This window comes from Berghia stephanieae, chromosome 6 (assembly GCF_034508935.2).
Source record: "Berghia stephanieae isolate SIO BIC M18660-M18661 chromosome 6, UCSD_Bste_1.3, whole genome shotgun sequence".
Classification (NCBI taxonomy): Eukaryota; Metazoa; Mollusca; class Gastropoda; order Nudibranchia; family Aeolidiidae; genus Berghia; species Berghia stephanieae.
In genome coordinates, this window is record NC_088365.1 from 61,663,006 (window position 1) to 61,672,829 (window position 9,824).

The window sequence follows — 9,824 nt, forward strand, 5'->3', positions numbered from 1 at the left end:
CGAAAATTCCCTCTTATGCATTTTCATCACATATACCAAGGTTCCGGTTCCTTATTTACTGATCATCTCCTTTCCATTTCTACACCCCCCCCCCCTATCTCTGTCTCTCTCTCTCCCCTGCCCCCCCCCCCCCCCCCCCCCTCTCTCTCTTTCTCACCTTTATTTATTTCATATATTGGAAAAGATAATTTTTAACTCGCCTCACCCAGAATCTTGGTCTATCCTTGACACTTCTCTATTAACAGGGACTTTCACGTAATCTTTTCAAAACATAATCTATGTTCAATTTTTTTCACGATGTCTTTCTCACAGTTTGTTGATCATTTTTTACATCTGATTGTGATTTGATCCAATGTCTTTTTAAAAATTAATTTTGTTTTGTTTTCTTTTTGTTTTAATTTTTCATTCCTCCATAAATTATATTGTTGTTTTAAAGTTATAATCGAAGGGTTTCATCTTGAAGCAGAATTGTTTTTTACTTAATCATATCAAAACAAGAATTAAGAAAAAGCCAGAGAAGAATTAACTGTATAGGCTCCCATTATAGTTGAAGGGTTTTGTTTTTTTTTTAAATAAAAAAAAAAAATATTTACCTTTCTCAGAGACATCAAAAGTGAACAGCAAGAAGAAGTAGTGCAAAGAATGAGTCAGTTTTCCATTGGTGGGTTACAAAATCCAAATATTTATCCCACTTTATGGGGTTAATAGTAATAGATTTTTTCAACATGAGAAAATGAAATGGAAGATGCTGATGTGCAAAGCTGACAACTCCTGTATTTTTCCCCCCTCCATTGTTTTAGTCTTTGGAAAATTCCGATAGAGGATTTTTTAAAATCCTTTTTTTAAAAAAAACTTTTTAAAAAATTTTGTTTTGTTTTTATTTTTCTTGATATTATAGTGATATTCACACAAGTAATATGTGACCTATCGGTTCAAAACGGTGTTAGTCGGGATGGTTTCGATTATTAAAATTGAATTTCTAATCGAAACATGAGAAGATTTATGTTAAGTTTTTAAGTTTTATCTAGGAGCATGGATAGAAGGAATGAAAGTGATGCCACATAGCTCTTTGTTATTGTTTTTAGCCTGCTTTTTTGTACGAATAGTTTTCATAAAGTTATGTCAACCAGACGATAAACGTTTAAGGTTACTCATGGTTTTGTGTGTTTTTATGTCCGGCTGTCAGATTTTGAGTAATTTAACTAAGTGCATAGCATGAATATAATACGGCAAAAATCTAAAATTTCATATTTCAAGAGTCATTTTAGACTTTAGAATCCTCTTTGGCATCTGGTTTACCCTGATATAACACTGTTTTGAGGTGTCATTTGCTGCGTCTTCTATCCCCCTTTATCCGTTTTCTTAGTTGCTTTCTGTCTTTGTTTTGGAATGGGGTTACTCAGTTTTGTCTTAGCTCTGGAATAAATAACAAATGTGAAATTGAATGTAAGTTTCAATTTAATATACGAAAACAGATAAAATGGACATTTCAGGTTTTCCCTTTAACAAAACAGGATGAATGAAACACTACAGATGAATGAGTTGTTAAAAATTATCTCATTCGTCTGTAGTGTTTCTTTCATCCTGTTTTGTTGATAAAGGGGAAACCTGAAACGTCCATTTTATCTGTTTTCGTAGATTAAATTGAAGCTTACTTTCAATTTCACATTGTTATTTATTTCTTCAAGCTTCGAGCAGCAACATTTACATTCTTAGTTCTGGATGGAGTTCTGGGACTGAGAGGAAAACAGTCAAGTGTATAACTATAGTTTTGGGAAATGATTAATTTTTTCATTGTAAATCATCTCTCTCAGGCCTGTAAATTTGCCGGCATTACCGTCAATTTCGCTCCACTGGAAAAAAAAAAAAAAAGAAATTAAAATAGTTATTATTTTGTTTCACAGCCTATTGAATTGGTAAAATTCTAAGAAAATAATCTGGGAAATGGGGATCTTGGCTCATGTTATATTGAAAAATATTCAGCTTCAGTGGGACGTTGTCCCCTCAGACCCCCTACCTGGGCTCCATCCTGGACATGGACCCAACATCTCGGGGATTTTCAGGCAATTTTTTTCTGGGGGCAGATGCAGGCCTGCTTTCTGTTATGTACTGTTACATTTTTTGTTTTAGATATATATTAATAGTTAGTAAACATTTTAGTATTTTAGTTTATTCCTCTTGGTGGAGACCTGTGCGTGTGTCTGGTGAGACTTTTAGGTGATCTCAAACTAAGTTCATTGATAGTTTGCTCTTGGAATCTTCATTTGTTCTCTCTTTGAACCATCCCCCCGCATTTGTCTTACTTTTAATCGTGTGCTTTCAATTGTAAATCTACTATAATTTTTTCTTACTATCCCATTTTCTTCTTTTTTACTGGCGCTGAAATGATTTGAATTTGTTGCAAGCACCGTTAAACCCTTAAAAAACAAAACAAAACAAAACGCTGTTTTGAGGCAATGAGTCACATATGCTGAGTTATAGCCCTTCAATTTAGTGATGTCATATTCCCAATGAATTTCATCACAAGACTTTCCATTTCTAAATGTCTCAAGAGTTGGAATGAAGTCACCCAAGACAAATACAATAAATGTTCAAGGTTAATATTTTTTATTATTTTGATTAACAGGAAGGTTGATGTGACGTTTTAAAATGAATATTGATGACGTGGTTTAACTTTTTTCTTTTCAATTTTATTTTATGAGTGTGTGTGTGTGTGTGTGTGTGTGTGTGTGTGTGTGTGTGTGTGTGTGTGAACACATTTTTATCTAGATTTTTAAGTAGACTAATCTTGTACTGGGATTATAGCTTGGCAGCTCTGCTTTAGGAATGATGCATTCTTCAACTTCTCTCTCTCTCTCTCTCTCTCTCTCTCTCTCTCTCTCTCTCTCTCTCTCTCTCTCTCTCTCTCTCTCTCTCTCTCTCTCTTCGGTTTGAGTCAAACCCTTCGATTGAACTGTTTTTGTCTATGCGTTTGTTTTGATTTTTGCCATAATTAATTATTCTCATCAATTGTAACCTGTGAATCATAATCATAATAATAATAATGATAAGAAGAAAAACAATGGTGTTCTTAGTTTTGTTTTTGTATTTTGATTTTTTTGTCTTTGTTTTATTTTAAATTCTGCCTAAGCCTGTCAACATATCTGGTTTCACATTTCAACAAATTATAATCATCCTACTTCATAGAATAAATGATTATTTTTAATGGACTATCTGGAGTTAAAGGATATTATTCTGTCGTGAGCATTATATATATATATATATATATATATATATATATATATGTATATTATATATGTATACATTTATAATTAAATATACTGATTGCATTTTATACAACATGCAATGGAATTAATATTGTCACCACATTGTATTGCTGTTAATTTTAAAACGACTTACGTATATATCATAAACTATCGTGTCATGTCTTGTTTAGCGTAGGTTGTGGATTCATTCTTGACAGGGTTGTCCATTTTTCTTTTCGTAAAATGTACGAAACTTCTCCTAAAATTTTGAAGCTCCTTAAAATTTCCTTATTTTACCCTTTTTTTATTTGAGCAAAAATTACATAGTCTTCGGGGATCTTGATAACTATGGTATAGAATCTACTTCACAATGCAATACGACCTGATTCAGTTCCAATGTGCAGTCACGAGTGTTTTTATTGCCCCTGTCTTGTTCACTCAGCATTGATTGGGTCGCTGTAGCTGGGTCAAGGTCAATTTGATCCAATGATGAAAAGTTCTTTACAGTAGATTAGTGTCCTATCCAAAGGGTAGCAACTGGGTAGGGTCTTTGACCTCCCATGTTGGGCAGGAGGTCATGCTGTGTCGTCTATCCCCTTATCTCTGTTTTCCAAGTTGCTTTCTGTCTTTATCTTGGAATGGGATTACTTGGTTTTGTCCTAGCCCTGGCCGGAGTCCTTGACTGTGAGGGAAATAGTCAAATGTCTAGTTATTGCTTTGGGATATGAGATTTTTTTCATTGTAAATCATGTGATATGTGCTGTTTTGAATGTATATTATTGTACGCATTTGAGTGTATTCCTCTTAGTGGGATCCTGTGCTTGTGTCTGGTTGACACTTTTAGGTAAATTCAAACTGACTACAATGACAGCATGCCTTGAAATCGACATCTGTTCCCTATTTGTACCATTCCCCTTTGTCATACTTTTTCTTGGCGGCTTTAGTTGTCAATCTATAATCTTTTGACTATTCCATTTTCTTCCTTTTTACTGGTAATAAAATGACCTAAATGTGTCGCAAGCACTGTAAAACCCTTAAAAACAAAAAAAAAAAAGGGTAGCAAGCAATTTCTACTGTCTGTATAATGCTACAGAAACCAGTATAAACCCCCAACTCCACGGGGCCCTAATGCCAATGAAGGACTTATCATCTCCACCATTTTTATCCCCAATTGTCTACTCTATATTTCTGTTTTATCATCATGTTTCATGATAGCTTTATTTTTATGTGATAGACTTGCAATGATTACGTTGTAGTTGTATCAGTTTAACTCACTCAATCCTAGAGATTTTTGCTACTTTTCATTATTGGAAAAAAATGTATAAAAAATGAGCATGTACATAGATAGTTTTATTCAACTATCATTAACATGTAAAAACTAAAAAGATTAGCTTTGAAACTACCCTATAATTTGTCTCAGAAAAATGTAATAAATAGGCATGCGGTAAAAGCAACCCGGGTATACTACGGATATAGTCGGTGTTAGGGTTGAGTGAGTTAACCACTGTCATATGTGTGATGATCTGAGTCAGAGAGAAATTTGCCAGATTTTGCACTGGTTGATTCCAGAAAAATGGAACTCCTCAGTTTTCAGATTTATTGCTCTCAGCTTTTATTGGCAATAGGATTCAATAGTCTGATGTCACGTCTGCTCAGCAACGAGCAGTTTGGTTCTAAACAAAGAAAATCGGTAATTTTTTATTCTTCATGCTGGCTAGAACCTTTTCATATGTCATGTGATCAGAATGTATAAAAGTCAAAACATGATCAGATTTATAATGTTTTTCTCCTCTGGATACTCTTTTATGCTGGATGGCATTGTTCCGATAGTTTAGAGCCAGTTACTAAGTTACTATGCGTCATTACTCTAGGGAAGTGACATCACAACTGTTGAAGCCTATTAGTTGACCTTCCTTTGGTTGCATTACACGGAAATTATTATTTTGTTTTGAATAGAAATATGTTCGATTTAATCATATTCAAGAGTCAATCAATCAAGTGTTGTAAACTTGCGCTTATATTATTTTAAAAGCATTTTCTCAATATTTTGTTTGTTTTTGGAATATGGTGTACATATATGTATGTTTGTAACTGTAACCTGAACAAAGATATTCTAACTGTATTTTACACCATAGAAACATTTTAAATCAATCTATGCTATACGTTGAAAACAATAGAAATTACCCACATAATATATTACAACAGAAGTGACCTTTTTGGGTGTATGTCTCCTATCTATGAAATATTGGCTAAAGTTCAGAGAGAAAAAATCTTGAATTGGCAACCCTGTCTTGAAGTTGACCTTGTCATTGTCCTCATTTTGTAGAAAAGATTGATGTTTTCTTCACTACTCTTTAATTGGTTCTGTTTTGAAATATGGGAATTTCTCTAAACACGTTTGACGAGTTTGAAGTGAAATAGGATGTATACAATTGTTGGAGTTTTGTTTATAGGGGTTCCACCCCATCCCATAAAGATTTTGAATTTAAGCATGGCTTTATTTTATTATTATTACAATTACAATTATTTTATATTCATGTTTTGTCGTAATTTTGCTTTTAATAAGAGGGAAAGAATTTCAAGAAGAGAGTTGAAAATGACGGAATGTTGATGGATGGTTGAACATGTTTTTGATTTAATTTTGAATAATTAATAATTAATAACCATTTTAAGTAAGGCAACTTGGAAAAAAAATCACAATGTGTAGCATATTGAAGTTTTCACTTAACAGAGCTCGTATAGAAATTATACTTTTTTGATTTAATATTTTTGTTTTCAATGTATCAGTTATTAATAATAATAAAAAAAACTATTTGACTAACAGATACATTGAAATATATGACAGGTTTAGATCGCCACTTATCTTTGTCATGCCTTTTTCAGAACATTTTTCTTTTCGTTTCTTTTTTTCTTTTTTCATGTTAGCATCTTGTTCATCAAAGAAATCTTGGAAAAGTACAGCGGATTTTGAAATGTCCATTTATACCTAGATTTTGAGATTTTTAAACTCGATTTTAATTTTGTTTGAGGGGTTGTGAAATTATTCCAACCCCATAAGAGACGTGATTTAAACAGAGAGATCTGGATGGTTTTCCCGACCTCCCACAGTTGCCAGGGAGGTACTTGCTGTGTCTTCTCTATCCCTCTATCTGTTTTCCAATTGCTTTCTGTCTTTGTCTTTGAATGAGATTGCCTAGTTTCGTCCTTCCTGAGCCTGACCTGATTCCTTGGCTAGGAGGGAAACAGTCGAATGTATAGTTATAGTTTTGGGAGATTATACTTTTTTCATTGTAAATCATCTCTCTGCTATGCTCTCTCTTTTTTTTTTTTCTCAAATATGATTTGTAAACATTTGAGTGTATTCCTGAAAGTGGGACTTGGCGTTGGTGTCTGTGAGACTTTTAGGTGATCTCAAACTAAGTACACTGATAGTCTGCTCTTGGAATCTACATCTGTTCCCTATTTGAACCATTTCCCCTTGTCTCAATTTTTCCTCAAGTTCTTTTAATAGTACATCTACAATGCTTTTACTCTCCAATTTTCTTCCTTTTTACTGGCACTGATATGACCTAAATGTGTTTCAAGACTAAAACCTTTAAAAAAAATAAAAAATAATTAAACAGAGAGATGAATAGAATAGAGCCAACCAATCGTATAAAAAGTTCCAAATAAAAGAATTTTATTTTTTAACTTGAAAGAAGAAATCTAGAGATCCTTTTCTGAACAACAATCATTTCTGTAAACTGTTGTAGAGAATCGCAGTCTGTTATTTACTGGGTGGGGATCCTGACCTCCCATAGTAGGCAGGAAGGTACATACTGTGTCTTCTATCCCCTTATATCTATTTTCCAACATGCTTTCTGTCTTTGTCTTGGAATGAGATTACTTGGCCCTGTTCGGAGTCCTGGCTGGGAGGGAAACAGTCGAATGCATAGTTATTGTTTTGGGAGATGATATTTTTTTCCTTGTAAAGCATCTCTCTGTTATGTATCATTATATTTATTTTTAATGTATAATATAATGTAAGCATTTGAGTGTTTTCCTCTTTGTTGTATTTTGTGCTTGTGTCCGGATGAGACTTATAGGTGATCTCAAACTAAGTACATTGATGGTATGCTCTTGGAATCTACATCTGATCCCTATTATTAGTCACTGAGCTGAACAGTTTTATTGGCATACATTTTTCATAAAATCGTGTATAACTTACAAGTGCCACTGCGACCAAACTTTTTAATTAATCAGTGTACGTACGTATAAGTAAGTAGACGAAGATCCCAAGTCTACACATGTTTACTTTGTCACTTGTAAAATCAATGGTTAACATTGGTCGATGGAAACTGAGCTTGTCAAGTGATTAAAAAAAATTGTAGCTATTGAGTACGTGTGATTAGATATAATTGCTATCCTTCCGATTTTTCATGTTTCTAAAAATTTTTATTTCCAATTCCTATTATCAAGGAAGTCGTAATGTTTACCCTTTTAAAACTGAAGCGTTTTTAGACCTCTGTTTACCTATTTAGATCTGGTGGTGTTTTTAACCTTTGCATGTGTGTTATCTAAGTGATGCTACTTTGTTAGTTTTAGAAGGAAATTGGGGTATTTGGCCCACTTCTGGACTTCGATAAACATATTTTTTCCGGTGATCAGTTCTGATCCCTCATCAAATCCACCCCCCCCCCCCCCCCCCCCCCCAAAAAAAAAATATATATGTAGGCGTATATTTTAATGCATTCTGGTAATTTGTAAACCAAATCAGACCTCGCTACAATTACGAACATTTCGTAGAAATACGAAATTTTGAATCCCATTTCAGAGCTTGATAAGCATCTCTTATTGAAATTGAAAATTGATGCCAGACCAAATAACCTTAAGGAAATTGACGTGTTATTTAATCATTGTGAGAGTAAATTCTTGATTTTATATTTTTAAAATGTCAACTATAGCGACTACAATTTTTATCTCCCTCAAAATTACGATTTAAACAAAAATTTTCAAGTTGGCAGGTCTGTGGTAATAAGTAGTTTATTATACTTTTGTTGGTGTTGGTGAATTTGTCACTTTAAAAAAAGCCTGTGACTTGTCATGCTGATTTTTCAGGCTTATGCTTATTTACAGATGTCATTCCTTCATAATTGATTTTCAAAATAAGAAGAATAGCGCTCAAAAAAATAAAATAAATAAATAAATAGAAATAAGAGATACCGTTGGGCATTGAGAAATTAACCAGTGTGGTTCTAGTTTACTTGATACTAGTCTTAAGTTGTTGTTGTTTTTTTTAAAAATTTTAATGGTTTGCATCAGAGAATACGAAAAAACGATACATATATTATGTATTGGTACCAAATAAACTGGAGAAAAAGTAAGATATATTGAGATATTTCGGTACACGTCATCAGGCATGTCTGGTGATAAGTATTGAGGTATTGGATCTGTCTGCTCGCTGTATTTGTTAGCTAGAGTTTTTAAAAAATTGTTGACTCACCGTGTAATTCTAGTTTTATGTCGGGATAAAACAAACCAAAGTGAAGTAAATTACACATCAAAATGACAAAAAATTTAGACTTTTTTTTTTCTTCTTCTTTTATTTTCTTTATCTATTTAAAAGAAATTATTATTATTATTTTATTTTATTTTGCAGCTCAGAAACTTTATTCCCTCTTGTTGATCATGACAACTTTGTCACAATGTATGATTTTGACTGAAAATGGAATTTTTTTTCAATGTCAGATTCACACGGACATAACACTAGATTGGACGGTGACTCACAATTTGGGATGAAATGTATTCGAGATTTTAAAAAAACTTTAATTTACACAGGTTTCTTGTTTTTAATTCTAAGACAATAATGATATTACATATTCTAAGCAAAAGACCATTCTAAACAGTATACTCAGTAATAACGTCTTGCTTCGAAAATTGAACAATGTCGGATTCATGGTACTCCTTTATTTTGAAATTCCAGACTTGTTTGCAATCGTTATTCCTGGGTGGGGTTCCTGACGTCCCATAGTGGGCAGGGAGGTACTAACTGTGTCTTCTATACCCCTATATCCGTTTTCCAACTTGTTTTCTGTCTTTGTCTCGGAATGAGATTACTTGGTTTTGTCCTGCCCCTGGCCGGATACCTTGGATGAGAAGGAAACAGTCGAATGTATATAGTTATACTTTTGGGAGATGATATTTTTTTCCTTGTAAATCATCTCTCTGTTATGTATTATTATATTTTTTATTTTGAACGTATAATGTAAGCATTTGAGTGTATTTCTCTTTGTTGGATTTTGTGCTTGTGTCCGGATGAAACTTATAGGTGATAACTCTTGGAATCTACATCTGATCCCTATTTGTTCCTAGTACCCCTATGTCTTACTTTTCCTTGGGTCCTTTAATTGTAATTCTAGAACTTTTTACTATCCCATTTTCTTCCTTTTTACTGGCGCTGATATAACCTAAATGTGTTGCAAGCGCCGTAAAACTCCTGAAAACGAACAAACAAAACTGGCGCTGATATGGCCTAAATGACTAAATGTGTTGCAAGCGCCGTAAAACCTTTAAAACCAAAACAAACAAGCATGTAAAGTA